Below are 16701 nucleotides of genomic sequence, written 5' to 3'. Positions count from 1 at the left end.
TATATTATGGAAATGGAACATAAATAGTAAGAGGGAACCACACAGAGTACAAATTTTGATAAAGAGGAGAAGATTCTGTAACTCAGGGAAAAGGACCTATAAACATAGTGGCAATCCTCTTCTACCATATTAGACAAGGCCACTCTGGCCCCATGTACTATCACCCTCCCCCAAAGGTTTTGAAGTCGTGCGTCTAAACTGGAGAAACAAAGGAGGAGAGGAGGGGTTTTGACCATGTCTAAGGAGAATTTTTTCAAGCAAAGATCATAAAAGAAGAAATTAAATATTTATTACCTTATATTTAGAAACTTTTACATAAACAAATAAAAGTGGCTAAAAAAGATAAGAAACTGACATTTGGGGGAAAATTTTGTACCTAATATAGTATATGTATTATATTAAGACATAAATATATATATACATATGTATAATCATGAACAAATAAGATCAAGAGAGATTCTCTAAGTGATCCAAAAGTTAGAATAATATTCAAAAGAAAAACACCAAATGAGAGACAAACATGTAAAAGACGCCTCTAAATCTTGAGTCATGCAAGAACTGCAAATTATCACAACTGTGACATTTTTCCTTAATCCAATAAATTGAGTAAGAATTTAGTTGTTTTTGTCATTTCAGTATTATCAAACTTTTTGTGACTGCATTTTAGGTTTTCTTGTCAAACATACATGGCATGGTTTGCCGTATCCTTCTCCAGCTCATTTTAAAGACCAGGAACTAAGACAAACAGGATTATGTGACTTGCTAGGGTTACACAGTAAGTGTCTGAGGCTAGATTTGAACTAAGGAAGATGAATCTTCCTACCTTCAAGTCTGGCACTCTAACCATGTGTCACCTAGCTGCCTCAAGAAAGAATACCAAATGATTTTTTGTTATGTCACAGAAATCATTTTTCACCAAAAGGAATAGATAAGTAAATAGACAGACAGACAGGCAGACAGAAAGATAGACAGACAGACAGAGAGACAGACAGACAGACAGACAGACAGACAGACAGACAGATAGATAGATAGATAGATAGATAGATAGACAGACAGATAGATAGATAAATAAAAGAGCAGAACAGAAGTGACTTAGAGAAAGTTACAGTCAGCAAGAGACATACCAACTTTTTCATTTAAAAAATGTCTTATTGTGACTTTTAAAAAAAGTCACAAGTATTTATGGATATCGCATACACACCTACTCTTTGTTCCACATAAATATGAGCATGTGTACATATTCACAGAGAGCCTTTCCTCATGAAAAAGAGAAGCTAGGGAATATGAACTTAAATAGCCATGATTTCTAAGGGGACAAGCATTAGTGTGCTACTTCTACTTTCAAAGAAGGGAGATCTACTTTCTTATATTTTCTCTGGAATCAAGTTTGGTTGGTGTAAGTAAATAGCATTTAGTTTTACTTTGGTGTTGTTTTCAATTGTATACTTCCAGACACTATTTTATTCTCCTGGTTTTTATCTTACTCTCATCACGTTGTAAAAGTCTTCCTATGTATCCCTGATTTTTTCAGTCATTTTTTTCTTACAGCCCATTAATACTGCATTTACTATTTTTTTCTATTCATTGGTAGCAATAACCTCCTTACAGACTTTTATTGATGGAATCACAAGTCTATTTAAAATAAATGTCACAACATGTGTGTGCTGTGACAGTTTAGCCCTTCCTCAATAAATGAGCATGAACTTAGTTTCTTCTTATTTTCCTTCCATAAAATACAGATATGAATAATGTATGTACATATATACGTATGTATACTTTCTTGACTTAAGCTTGTTAAAGTGTTTATCAGTAATAGAATATCTGTATTAATTGCTTCAAACAGTTCAGTCACTTTTCTATTACAATAGCTCCCCCAACACTATACTACTAGTATGATTGTTTCCTCACATGCTCTCCAACTGATTATTTGTGGTAATTTTGGTAAAACAGGGACAATCTTGTCTAAACCACTCAATTGAGCCTTGTCAAAAGTCACACGCTGAATCTCCAAGGTCATACAAAGGAAATATCAGATAGAATAATCATAAAGTCATAAAATCTCAGTGAGAAGCGACCCTTGTGGACAATTATTCCAACTCATCCCTGGAAAAAAAGAGGAATCTTTATTAGATAGCTTTCAAATATCAATTTAAACTTTACTTAAAGATCTAGAACCTTTAAATCAAAACTTCAAGAGAAACTGAAGACACATGCTGCCTGTCAGAAGAGAGAGGACACCAAGATATAAGGCAAAAATAGGGTGTAAATATGACTGCCTAAAAACACAGAGTTGTTGATGTTCATTGTTAAAACATGAAACTTTGAAAGATGTAAGATCACCGATCAATGCCATGATCAACAATGATTCTAAAATATCTAGAATGAGTAATTCTACTAACCTCCTGATAGAAAAGTGATGGAATACGTTTGGAGGATAAGAAACACATTTTTGGACATGGACAATGTGGGAGTTTCTGTTTCTTAACTATAGAGATTTTCCATCAAGTGTTTTGGTTTTTTCTGTCTCTGTCTGTCTCTCTCTTAGCTGAGAGAGAAAAGGGAGGAAAAGGAGTATAAATGCATCTCAATTAGGGGAAAAAAGCTTACAACAGGATTTTCTACCCTACTTTTTTTGGGGGGTGGGAAGACATAATAGCCGTATTTATTAAGTTGAGGGCCTATCATGGGAGAAGGATTTTACTTGTTCTGTTTGACCGTAGGAGTCAGACCTGGGAGTCCTGGAGAGAATTTGCAAAAGAACAGTCAATCATGACTTCATGAATAAAACTCCAAAATTTAAAAACAAAAGCCTTTCCAATAACTAAAAAGAATTCCAAAGTAAAATACAAAAGTGGAAAAGGCTTCTAAATCATGGAAATCATGGTTTACCCACCATTTGGAGTCTTTTTTTTGTCTGACTGACTAAGTACTAGGTATTTTGTAACTGAGCTTATTTCTGTGATATAAGGTGAAGTGGCCACTGTGGTTCCCTCCAACTCAGATTCTGTGATTTTGTAAAGGGGTGGAAGGGTACACAAGAGAAAACATTTATTAAGCTCTTACTATGCGCTAGACATGAAAAACACATTACAAATATCTCATTTCTTCCCCCTTATAACAACCCTGGGAGATAGATACTATTTTACCCCATTTTATTTTCTAGGAAACCAAAAAAAGAAAGTTAAAGTGGTTTGCTCAGGTTCATATAGCTATGTGTCTAGTAAATATTTGAACTCAGGTGTCCCAGATTCTAAAAGCAGCACTGCACCACCTGATTGCCCTAGGCAACCCTAGGTATAGAAAGACACAGTGACAACATATAAGGTAATTGGAGAAAATGCTAATAAAAGGACATACTTCGTGCCTACACAACATAGAAGGCATAGGAGGCCTGGGATGTGTGTATTCAACTATATATATATTTGTATATATTTATATATATATATATTTATATGTATACATATGTATATACACATCTGTATGTATGTGTATATGTATGCACATATGAATAAATTCCCTGCCAATATCAGAGATAGAACAGTTTAGGAATATGATAGAAAGATTTGTTAATTTATTCAACATCCCCTCCATGATCATACCATGGTCAAACCTTATTTCTTTTTTTTTTCCCTTTTTTTTTCTTTTATTTATTTATTTAACTTTTAACATTTATTTTAACAAAATTTTGGGTTCCAAATTTTCTCCCCTTTTGTCCCCTCCACACACTCCAAAAAACCGAGCATTCTAATTGCCCCTATCACCACTCTGCTCTCTCTTCTATCATCCCTCTCTGCCCTTGTCTCCATCTTCTCTTTTGTCCTGTAGAGCCAGATAACTTTCTATACCCCTTTACCTGTATTTCTTATTTCCTAGTGGCAAGAACATTACTCGACAGTTGTTCCTAAAACTTTGAGTTCCAACTTCTTTACCTCCCTTTACCTCCTCACCCCTTCCCTTTGGAAGGCAAGCAATTCAATATAGGCCAAATCTGTGTAGTTTTGTAAATGACTTCCACAATAGTCGTGTTGTATAAGACTAACTATATTTCCCTCCATCCTATCCTGACCCCCATTACTTCTATTCTCTCTTTTGATCCTGTCCCTCCCCATGAGTGTCGAACTCAAATTGCTCCCTCCTCCCCATGCCCTCCCTTCCATCATCCCCCCCACCCTGCTTATCCCCTTATCCCCCACTTTCCTGTATTGTAAGATAGGTTTTCATACCAAAATGAGTGTGCATTTTATTCCTTCCTTTAGTGGAATGTGATGAGAGTAAACTTCATGCTTTTCTCTCACCTCCCGTCTTTATCCCTCCACTAATAAGTCTTTTGCTTGCCTCTTTTATGAGAGATAATTTGCCCCATTCCATTTCTCCCTTTCTCCTCCCAATATATTTCTCTCTCACTGCTTGATTTCATTTTTTTGAGATATGATCCCATCCTCTTCAATTCACTCTGTGCACTCTGTCTCTATGTGTGTGTGCGTGTGCGTGTGCGTGTGCATGTGTGTGTGTGTAATCCCACCCAGTACCCAGATACTGAAAAGTTTCAAGAGTTACAAATATTGTCTTTCCATGTAGGAATGCAAACAGTTCAACTTTAGTAAGTCCCTTATGACTTGTCTTTGCTGTTCACCATTTCATGCTTCTCTTCATTCTTGTGTTTGAAAGCCAAATTTTCTTTTCAGCTCTGGTCTTTACATCAAGAATGTTTGAAAGTCCTCTATTTCATTGAAAAACCAATTTTTCCCCTGAAGTATTATACTCAGTTTTGCTGGGTAGGTGATTCTTGGTTTTAGTCCTAGTTCCTTTGACTTCTAGAATATCATATTCCACGTCCTTCAGTCCCTTAATGTAGAAGCTGCTAGGTCTTGTGCTATCCTGATTGTGTTTCCACAATACTTGAATTGTTTCTTTCTAGCTGCTTGCAATATTTTCTCCTTGACCTGGGAACTCTGGAATTTGGCCACAATGTTCCTAGGAGTTTCTCTTTTTGGATCTCTTTCAGGTGGTGTTCTGTGGATTCCTTGAATATCTATTTTGCCCTCTGGTTCTAGAATCTCAGGACAGTTCTCCTTTATAATTTCATGAAAGATGATGTCTAGGCTCTTTTTTTGATCATGGCTTTCAGGTAGGCCTATAATTTTTAAATTGTGTCTCCTGGATCTATTTTCCAGGTCAGTTGTTTTTCCCATGAGATATTTCATATTATCTTCCATTTGTTCATTCTTTTGGTTTTGTTTTGTGATTTCTTGGTTTCCCATAAAGTCATTAGCTTCCATCTGTCCCATTCTAATTTTGAAAGAACTATTTTCTTCAGTGAGCTTTTGAACCTCCTTTTCCATTTGGTTAATTCTGCTTTTGAAAGCATTCTTCTCCTCATTGGCTTTTTGAACCTCTTTTGCCAATTGAGTTAGCCTATTTTTCTTTTTTTTTTCTTTTTTTTTTTAATTTTTTTATTTTTTTAATGTTTAACAATCACTGCCATACAATTGCGATTTTATCCCTCCCCACCCACCCCCCACTACCTCCCTCCCTCCCCACGACTGCATACAATTCTGTATAGATTCTACATATACTTTCCTATTGAGTATATTTTCACTATAGTCATGCTATGTAGTCAGACTAAGATAAATGAAAGAATCCGTATAACAAATCAGAACATGATACACAAACAGATACACATACACAAACATGATCTGCTACATTATGTGAGTGACTTCCATATTTCTCTCTCTGAGTGTGGAAGGCATTTTGCCTTGAGGTCCACCATTGGGATTTTTTTTTTTCAGAAGTTCTTGTGTTATTACAAAAATCTAAGTCTACCAGAAAAAACTCTCACACACTGTGGTTGTTGCTGTGCATAAAGTTCTCCTGGTTCTGCTCCTTTCACTCAGCATCAGGTCATATAAGTCCCTCCAGGCCTCTCTGAAGTCTTCCTGTTCATCATTTCTTATGGCACAATAGTACTCCATTACATTCATATACCATAATTTATTCAGCCATTCCCCAATTGATGGACATCCCCTTGACTTCCAGTTTTTGGCAACTACATAGAGTGCTGCTATAAATATTTTTGTACATGTGGGACCCTTTCCCATTTTTATGATCTCTTGGGGATACAGTCCTAGTAGTGATATTGCTGGGTCAAAGGGTATGCACGTTTTTGTAGCCCTTTGGGCATAGTTCCAAATTGCTCTCCAGAATGGTTGGATGCGCTCACAGCTCCACCAACAATGAATTAGTGTTCCAACTCTCCCACATCCTCTCCAGCATCTATCATTTTCTTGTTCTGTCATGTTTGCCAATCTTATAGGTGTGATGTGGTACCTCAGAGTTGTTTTGACTTGCATCTCTCCAACCAATAGTGATTTAGAGCATTTTTTCATATGATTATAGATAGCTTTAATTTCTTCCTCTGAAAATTGCCTGTTCATATCCTTTGACCATTTATCAATTGGGGATAGCCTATTTTTCAAGGTGTTATTTTCTTCAGCATTTTTTTGGGTCTCCTTTAGCAGGGTGCTGACCTGCTGTTCATGCTTTACCTGCATGTCTCTCATTTATCTTCCCAACTTTTCCTCCAGCTCTCTAACTTGATTTTCAAAATCCTTTTTGAGCTCTTCCATGGCCTGAGCCCATTGGGTGGACTGGAATACAGAAGCCTTGACTTCTGTGTCTTTCCCTGATGGTAAGCATTGTTTTTCCTCATCAGAAAGGAAGGGAGGAAAAACCTATTCACCAAGAAAGTAACCTTCTATAATCTTATTTCTTTTCCCTTTTCTGGGCATTTTTCCAGCCAGTGACTTGAATTCTGAGTGCCCTGTCCACACCCCCCTCGCCTCTGGATCCTCCCAGCCAGCACTTGGGGTCTGAGATTCAAATGCTGCTTCCCAGCCTTAGGGCTTTAGGCGGGGGCAGGGCTGCTATTCAGTGTGAGATCAAGTTCAGGTGCTCAGGTGGGAGCAGGGCAACCCCATGGGCTCAGTTCCCTCAGGGGCTTTATTCAGAGTCCTTCAACAATGGATTCTGGCTCCTGCCTTCTTGGGGACCCCTGGTCTGCTCCCTCCTCTGCTGTTGCCTCCCGAGGGGGCCTGAGTTATGGGAGCACCTCACACCCCTCTCGACCCACCAAAGAGACCCTCTCACCGACCCCCATCACCTGTGGATGGAGGAACCCACGTGGCCGCTGGATATTCTTTCCCTGAAGCCTGCTCAGATCTGTTCTTCTCGGGCACCGCTCCATGGCAGGGCTGAGCTCTGCTCCATATCTGCAGCACCACGGACCTTTTGTGAGAGGTTTGCAGTGCTCTCTGGAACAGAAGTCTCATCCGCTCTGCTCTTCTGTGGCTTCTGCTACTCCAGAATTCGCTGGGGATTCTTTTTTACAGATATTTCATGGGTTGTGGGTTTGGAGCTAGCGTATGTGCATCTGTCTACTCCGCCCCCCCAAACCTTATTTCTTGCTGTGAAATTTTATTTCTCAACATATTTATGTAACCCAAATTAGGTAGAATGATACTCAAATTAAGGTCAAGGATTGCTTCATTTCTTTGTATCCTCAAACTTGAATGGTCCCTAGCATGTACTGGGTAGTTAATAAATGCTTGTTGAATGACTGTTGAGTGCATAAATGTGATCCTGAAACATAATATCCCATCTCCTATTTTTGTGCCATTGTTCAGGCTGATACACACATTCACACACATATGTGTGTATGTATATATTTATGTATGAGTATATATGTATGTATATACATATAGATGTTTGTGCATATGTATGTGTGTATATGTATAAATGCATATATACTTGTATATATGTGTATGTACATATGTGTATTTTAAAAATATATTTGTTTTACATGTGTACACATAAACACACATATATGTCTATATATACTGCATACATTATGTGTGTTCATGGAATTCTTGTGTTACAGAGGTAAATCAAAAAAGCAATATAGACCAACCTTCTAATTTATCTCCCATATAGATTGTTAACACTTTGAGAATAGGGATTAACCCTACCCCTAACCCTAAATGCACTCTTTTTTCTTTGTATCATCACCTCGGATAGTAACCAGTACAGAGTTTTGTTGCTGATGAGTCATTTCAGTGTCTCTGTGACCTTATCTGGGGTTTTCTTGGCAAAGATATTGGAATGATTTGCTGTTTCTTTCTCCAGCTCATTTTAACAGATGAGCAACTGAGGCAAACCAGGCAAGTGACTTGCCCAAGGTCACATAGCTAGTAAATGTTTGAGATCAAATTTGAACTCAGGTCCTTTGGATGCCAAACCTAACCACTGCACTGCCTAGAGCTAATACTTAGCTAATGTTTCTAGATTAATTGGTTGATTTAGTGAATGAATTAAGAGAATCCTTGACTTCATATATTTCATTTTGCACCTACTATGGAAAGGATATTTTAATTTGATACAAAAAGTATTCAAAGTTCCTTTACTCCACTATCATCTTGAACTCTAGTGTTTCTTATGGGAAGGGAGAGCAGCTGTCTATTGAGCAGCAGTGTTTTACATGATGTTTTTTATACCCATGGTAACACTGCACGTTTCAGGAAGTGACTCACAGAATAAAAATGCCCCTGATTAGCTCCTTAGTTACAAGGCAGAAACATCCTTAGACATTGGAGGGGAAAATGTGCTTGTAAAAGGAAGCATGAGAAGAATGTTTAAACTATTAATAATGCTCTCAGGAGCTACTATTTTATAAAATGTATGCCATGACATCAGCATGACATCAGGCTTTGCTGCAAGTGCCAGGAGATCTTTGACATATGCCTGGACAACCATAGCAAACTATCAATTTACTGATATCTCTTCAGGCCGGATTTTCTAATATGAAAATAAAGAAAGAGAGAACTCTTCTCACCCTTGACCATGGTAGGTCTGTGCAACGTGAACCCCATAGCCTGGTGTGACATGCCAAAACATAAGTGAAAGCCTCAGAAGGAGGCATGAACCCAATTATCCAATTGCAAAGCGTTTGTTTGAATTGGTTTTCATTCTACTCTTTAGGAGAAAAAAAGGAAATAGAGAAAAGCAATCATTGTTACTTTTCTTTATTATTTTGAGGAGGAAAATATCTATTTACAAGGTCAGTATCTTAGCTTTGAGGGTAGACATTTAATGAACAAGTTATCTGAAACTTGTGAGCCTTACAGCACATGTGTATGATTGATCGAATCTTTCTAATGTTTGGACTAGAGGCCTGTCTTAGAGTCATTTGATTAGCTGTAGAATTTCCTTCAAATGCAACATTTGATCCCTCCTCACTCCCTCAATCTATTGCTGAGGGAAATTTCCTTTCCCCTGTGATTTTCTGCATGAAGTCACTCCATCAGCCCACATAGAAGGTAGTAGTGATAAGTACTACACTAAGGAATATTAATAAGAATGAGTAGTCAGTCATTATGGAACATGGGAAATCATTCACAAGATTTCAGGAGAGCATACTTAGAAGGGGCCTCAGAAAACATTTGAGTCACAATAACTCTGTAGAATCTCCAACAAAAGATCCCTACTCTTTCCTTAATTCTTTCTTTTAAGGATTAAGCATTCCTATTTCTGCATTTGGACAGATGTTATTGTTAACACATTATTTTCATTTGCTTTTGATTTTGTTTTTCTTACATGGCAATCCCAATCAAACTCTGCTGTCCCTTATTGCCACAATCTCATAGCATTCCTCTGATCTTAGTGATCCCTAATGCTTCTTCCACATTACAATGCTTCCAAAACTTGAAATCATTCACAATGTCACACCATTGCTAGCCTCAATCGTCTCTCCTCTAGGCTACACATCCAAAATGGTGGCTAAAACACCCTCTCACTAATCATCTATATAAATTTAAGTAGTCAATTACCCAACCTTGATCTTAGGTTCATCACATGCAAAATGAATATATTTCCTTAGATGTTATTGATTCTTCAAGTCACCAAGCATTTATTAACCAAATGCTATTTATTATCCAGTCTCTGTGCCAAGTACCAGGGATACAAAGACATTTTTCATACTCTCTAAGATCTCACAGTCTAATATGCCAACAACTCCACACAAATAAGAGGAATACAAGATACTTTGGATATAAGTAGAAGAAAAATACATTAATATTAAAGGGGGCTTAATGAAGGTTTCTTGTAGAAGATGAGGTTTTAGCCAGGACTTGAAAGAAGCCAGGGAAGCAAGGAGGTAGAGATAAAGAAGAGAATTGTAGGCATGACATTAGCTAACAAAAATTCCCGTAGTCTGATAATGAAATGTTTTGTGTGTGGAGTAGCAAATATGTCAAGTCCACCAGATCATAGATTTTGTGGTAAAATGGAAATAATATGTATGTTGACTGGAAAGGTCCTGGAAGGAGATAATTCTGAAGGCATTTAAATTGTAGAAGATTTTACACTTGATCTTGGAGGTAAAATAAAAACCACTGAAATTTTTTAAACTTCTACATCACTATTAGAGGCATGCTTCATTCAATAAAATGGAATTATTTGGATTACATTTGTAATTATGATAAAATTCTACCACTATAGTCTCCTCTGGGACTGCCACTACTCTGTGGCAGGCTATCATCATCTCATTCCTTCACTATTGAAAGATCCTACTGGTTGGTCTTCCTAACTCAATACCCTTTCTACTTCAAATTATCCTCCATTCAGCTGCCAAAGTGATTTTTCTAATGCATAGATCAGTGCCAGTCAATATGCCCTGGAAGCTCCCTTTCATCCTTTTCACTTTTTTAAAAAATGTAATTACTGATAGTTTGCATAACATCTTGTGTTTCTCTAGTACCAACTTCATACATCTTAAATAATTATTAACAGATTGATTGATTGCCATGCACCATTAGGTTTTGAGGATATAAGAATCAAAAATGAAATAGCTCTTAAATGAGATTTGGTGCATTTAAGAATTATTTTCTCTCTTTTGTTTATGAATTTTCTTCCTAACCACATATATGAAAATTAGCCCATTTTTTCTCCTTTACATAGAATGTAAGAATTTGAGAATTTGTTTTGGTTTTATTTAATGGAGTTTTTTTATATTAATGTGACATCCATTTGGCTATTATTTTGTTATACAAATAAACATGCTTATCTATGTAATTTCTGTGAAGTTTCTTTAAGGCTGTCTCAATTGTTCCTAGCAAGCAGGAACACTTAACCCCAGTATTTCCTCTCTATTAACAAACTACTCTTGACATTTCAGTCTACCAACATCACCTACTCTCTTTTTCTGGGAGGGGAATTATTGAGTTTTCTGTTTATTTCTTATCTAATCTGCTCCATAACCTATTTATTTAATTGAAAATGTGTCAAACAGTTTTAAGGATAGTCACTTTTTCATATATGGAGCTATGATACTACTAGTCTATTCATTCTTACATTTTAAAAATTATTTCTACTGCATCTTGAGTCATCACCAGTCATCTTGACTTTTGTCCTGCCGTTGGACTTCAGTGACTTGGGAAGTGAGAGGCTAATGACTTTATGCAACTCTGTTTAGCTTAAATTAAATTCAAGCACAAATTAAGACATTACCCATAATGGCACTATTCCTCTTCAAAAACAAAGGACCAACAACACTTAATCCCTTTCTAATAGTGTAAAATAAAAAAAAATTTCCAGAGGTTCAAGAATTTCTGGTCAACTTCATGTCAGATATTCAAGTGGAACAAGGCAGTATATAATTTCCACATAAGTGGTATGTACAGAAATAGTTAAAACAATTTAGGTAGAGAAAAATCACTTTAGACTAAGGTGGTATTTTTCATGACTAAAAATAATTACAAGATCAGGTAAGTAGAAAGGCATAGGGAAGGAAGGCTATCAAAGTGAGAAGATCTTTTTAGATATTCACAAAAATACTAGACTAGAGGTAGAATAGAAGAACACAGATGGAGAAAGAATTTTTAAAGTTATTGTCATAAGAATAAAGTTATAGATGTAGGAAAGGATAATCTGATGGAAGGGGAAAACATGCCATAGAGCATCATGGATTAATAAGTTTGAGAAAAGTTCAGTAGTGGAAGGAAATAAAAGAGCCATTGAAGGAGACAGTAAAGTAGGAAGAAAATAAGGAATGAATGTCATTTTACAAACCAAATGAAGAGATGGGGGAATCAATGGTGCTCAATGCCAAAAGTGTATATGTAACGAGAAGATAGAAAACATTGCTGAATTTCCAACTAAGGAAGCATCTGGAAGTCTTTGAGAGAGCAGTATTGTCAGTGATGAAGACAGAATAAAGGGTCAAAAGGGTTAGGAAAGAATGTAGGTTGCAAATAATGCTTTTCTATTTTCAAATTATAGATAAACAAGGGAAAAATAGGATAATATCTAGAGAAAAAACTAGTCAAATACAAAATTTTACCTTTTTTTGTTTCCTCCAAGAAGACAGAGTTGATTGTAGGAAGAAGTAAAGAATTAATGAAGGCAGAAATTGGGGATGTTATTAAAGAATAGGAGTGATATTTCTAGAAAGGTGAACAAAAAGATATATGTGAAAAAATCAAAATTTGTTGAAGACAAGAAGATGAAAAGGAAACAAAATGAGATGACAATGTCTGAATGACAGATGGCCTCATTCTTCTCAGTGAAGTCCAAGACATCTTCCAAAAATGAAAAAAAAAATGTGTAGGAGGATTCCATGGCCAGGAAGACTAGATAGCAGAAAAGAATAAATTGATCATCACTTTAAACTAGTTACAAATATGTTCCTAAACAATTTGAGAGCATAAAGTGCTTTGGATCAAGGCAGATGAAACCACGTAGAAAATATCCCATTATTGGAGGAAAGAATCAAACACATCTATAATCCTGTTGTCATACCCCTAAACTACTTCAGAATAGTGCAATTCGGGGGTGCCTGGTTAGTGTTCAGGAACTGCAACGAAGCAATTCCTTGAGAATCACTTGTGGGGAGCAAGAATGAGAGAGAATTTCATCTTCTCTCTCTTACCTACCCAGATTTAATACATGAGTTTGGAATATTTTTAAGTCTCATTAGAGTATTCATTTGTGCCTAGACTTGGAAGTAGAGTCCACAGGAGCTAGCAGCAATAATCATTGGAGTTTAGAAATAAATGAATAGGACCCTTGAGATAGAATTGATAGGATATCAGTCCTTGGAGTCCAACACAGTGCTACAACCAAAGGGGCCTCTTTGGATTCAATCAAAGGGATCACACTTGAGGACCTAGAGGGCCATTTGTGGTCTTGAGGCTGTCAGTTCCTCACCCTGGATCTAGAAGGATTCACAGAGGAAGAAAGGGATCCCACTGAAAGTTTTGTGCTTATCTTTTATATTTTCTAGATGTGTGTCTTCCTATCAAAATACTCCAAGTCTGAATTGAGTCTCCTAAAGGACATTTGTGTGAACAGAAAGATCCCAACCTCAGTTTTGAAGATGATTACAATTTTTGTTCTTGCTATAACTTTTTAGTAAATACATTTTTTTTCCTAAGAGCTAACTGAGGCTACTGACTGATGATTAGTGGAAAGTATATCGTTTATACAATATGATTGATAATATTTTTTTAAATACAAGTTGTTAATGTCATGCCCAGAACCATGAGCTTCTGTTCTCAAACTCTCAACCTCCCTCTGGGCAACAGGTCTGCCAACGAAAAGGGGAATTGGGTAAGTAGTCAAAGAGGATATTATTGAGGCATAACAAGTTGTGAGGAGAGCAGCGAATAAAAGCTGTGGGTATTGAGTTCAGGAACAAAGCCAGCCATTGTCAATCCAGCAGATTTGTGTTTCTCTCTCAACTGCTTTTAGTAGACTCTTCCATAAATGTATTGTTTTCCAGCATCTGAAGGAAACACGTGTTCATTTATGCAATGCTAAAGTACTTAACTGGGTCTGATAACCTAGCTATTGTCTAGTTATAAAGAAATAAACTCTCTCAGAAGTCAGCATAAAGAGGTTTATTTTTCAAAACAAAATGTATACGGTTTCATGCCTGTGCTGTTATTGTTTAATTATGGATTTCTCAAAAAGAATTTTTTTTTCTTTTCTCCCAAAACTTGCTGTCAAAGATAAATTCTTAGCAGAATTTGGAACGTAATGTTGGCTTTCCATGCAGAAAGCTAGTTACATGAAGTGCTGAAATTTCTTCACCAGCTTTTTTCAGTGAAACTATAAATAACGGCTATATTGTGCCTTGGGAAAACAAGCATGGGCTCAAAACTTTATTAAAAGTTATTTTTCTCCCTTGAACTGCTCTGTAAGTCACCTATGGGCTAAACCTCATAACTTATGTTTTATCCTTAGCAGACAAGAAATACAGTAATTGGTTTGTCTGACTATGTATCTGTTCCCAAAATATCAAAACAAAATAAGTAATGGAGTTAGTGAGGGAAAGTAGACAAAATGACAAGTAGGCAATATGCTCAACAGATAAAATTTTTTAGATGACTGGGTTAAAGGTCAAGGTCATTAAAAGTACTACACTAAAATATTTTTTTCTGAAAAATGTTTTCTGATAATTGACTGCATTTTATAAGCTGAATGATTCTGATTGACTATAACTCATCTTGTGCTCTTGTGGGGTATTAATAAAAGCATGCCCTTTAGTATGAGGAATCTGTCTCACATGGGATGAATATATTGTTCAAAATAAGAAGATATATTTCATCTTATAATTGGCCGAAAACTCCTGAGGAATAGCTGTTCAGTTTCAAAGGGTACATGAGTGAGTAAATGGTTTCTTTTACTTTAAAAAATCTAGTTATCACTAGAATGTCTTATTTCTTTGATACAATGCTTTTTAAAAATATACTCAGGGACAGGGTGCTAGCGTGAAAGACAGAGCAGAGGGAGGAAATAAGTGAAAAATGACTAAACCCCAAATGGGATGGATTATAGATTATTTTTCACCTCCCTTCTACCTTCCCAAATGAACCCATTGATAACCATTCTGTAGATTCCCTTAGCAGATTTTCTTTTGAGCTGAATGGAATTAAATTCACCCTCTATATCTTTCTGCCCTAAATCCTAGCAAATCTAATCAAAATGAGTCCTTCACTAAAGGAAAGGGGAGAGAAAAAAATAAAATCTGGCTTTCTAAGGGATTATATATATATATATATGATGAAATCAGCACAATACATCTTATAGCTACTGAAGGTTAATTTAGACTGAACCCAAAAACTAACCTAGCTGAAGAAGATAATTCTAGGCAGAAAGAGACGCAGTCTTTGTGCTCTGAAGAGGAAGCAAAATATTTAAATCCTAAGAGTGTTTGTTTAGCATGCACTATTACATTGATTGAAGTGGTATTATTACATGAAGGAAGGTAAGCTTCCAGAGAGTAAGCACTGATTTTTTTTTTCTTTGTCTTCTAACAGTTCTTGAACAAATGCGTGTCAAGTAATTGATGAATTGACTGATGATGTTGCACAGAATTGTCTTCTGTCATTTCTAATTTCTTTGATTGCTTTAAAGAGCTGGTACAAAGTGGCCAAGGGATCCATGGAAAAGGTTCAAATGGACAAGAGAGTTTACACCATGAAGATTCAAAAAGGACCAGGAAGAAAACATGATTCTTAAGAGAATCTAAGAAGATAGTTATAGATGAGGAAAGGACCTTAGAAGTCAGGTAACAACTTCCTCCTTTTGTGGTTGATGAAATGGAAAAGTTATATGATTTCTCTAAGTACACTTACATGGCAAATAACAGATCCAGCCAAGCAATAAAAACAGTTCTTCTGAATCTAGTTACTATGTGATTGTTGTTTTCAGTGAGTTAAAGTACTTCAATGAAGAAAAAAGGGGCAAGAGGAAGGAGGAGTGGCATATGAAGCACACAGAAAAAATAAACTCAGAATTTTTTCTTCCTCACATACATTTTGATTTAATTCATCCAATTCAATAGAAACTTCTTAAATGCCTACTACATTCTAAACACCGTACTAGGTGCCAAAGATTCAAAGAAAATGAAAGAAATGCTCCAATTCTGAGAAGCTGATAGTGCATGAGGAAAGAAGTGTATCAGTAAGCACCCCAACATACACAGAGGGGCCTGCTACCACAGGTTCTTAGATCTGTATTCATAAAAAGAAAGGTAACTTGAGGGATTAGCAATCACTTTAATCAAGCACACATCATTATCTTAACCAAGTACATGTTATTCACCTAGTTGAGGGGAATAAGCACCCTGAACTTCAAGGAAGATACAGAGAAATCAAAGATCAACAGACATGGCTTCCTCTATCTGATAATCAGCAGACAGGTTCAACTGTCTGACCATAGTTGCCAGAGAGAGAAGCACCGACATCTGGGCTTTCTAAGCCAGGAGGCTCTTTAGTGGCTTCCCAGAGTCCTCATTTGGCCAAACAAACACTTCCAATAAGCCTGAAAGTAAAACTTCACCCTCAGAGTATTTATACCCTTTTTAAACCCAGACACTTGAGGACCAGTGCCTAATTAACAAAGGGTGTAGGCCTTTCTACAATTCTTCCCTAATCAAACTCCCCTAAATGGGAAGTCCATTAATGGATAGAGAAGACATTTAATCACATTAAAAACACAAACACATATATTATTTCTACCTAAAAAAACTCTTCTTTATGTATTTTACTCCTAGTAAAGGCTCTTGGTTGATAAAGGCAAGATGAAAGAGGCATTTGATTATACTGAAACAAAATAGCAAAAGATCCCACTTTGCTTGCATCACAT

The 16701-nt window shown here is 36.4% G+C and overlaps 1 long non-coding RNA gene across 1 annotated transcript in view; it reads left to right on the top strand.

Annotated features, from left to right (window-relative positions):
* The window catches only part of LOC140524204 (uncharacterized), a 75978-nt gene extending 60114 nt beyond the window's left edge, over positions 1–15864 (top strand). Inside the window, exon 4 of the long non-coding RNA XR_011973602.1 lies at positions 15372–15864. This is a non-coding gene — a long non-coding RNA (uncharacterized lncRNA). The remainder of the gene's footprint in view (positions 1–15371) is intronic.
* Positions 15865–16701: the final 837 nt, after the last annotated feature.

Source organism: Notamacropus eugenii, chromosome 2 (genome assembly GCF_028372415.1).
Source record: "Notamacropus eugenii isolate mMacEug1 chromosome 2, mMacEug1.pri_v2, whole genome shotgun sequence".
In the NCBI taxonomy this organism is placed as follows: Eukaryota; Metazoa; Chordata; class Mammalia; order Diprotodontia; family Macropodidae; genus Notamacropus; species Notamacropus eugenii.
Note: the sequence above shows the minus strand (reverse complement) of the source record. Positions and strands in the feature narration are given on the sequence as shown.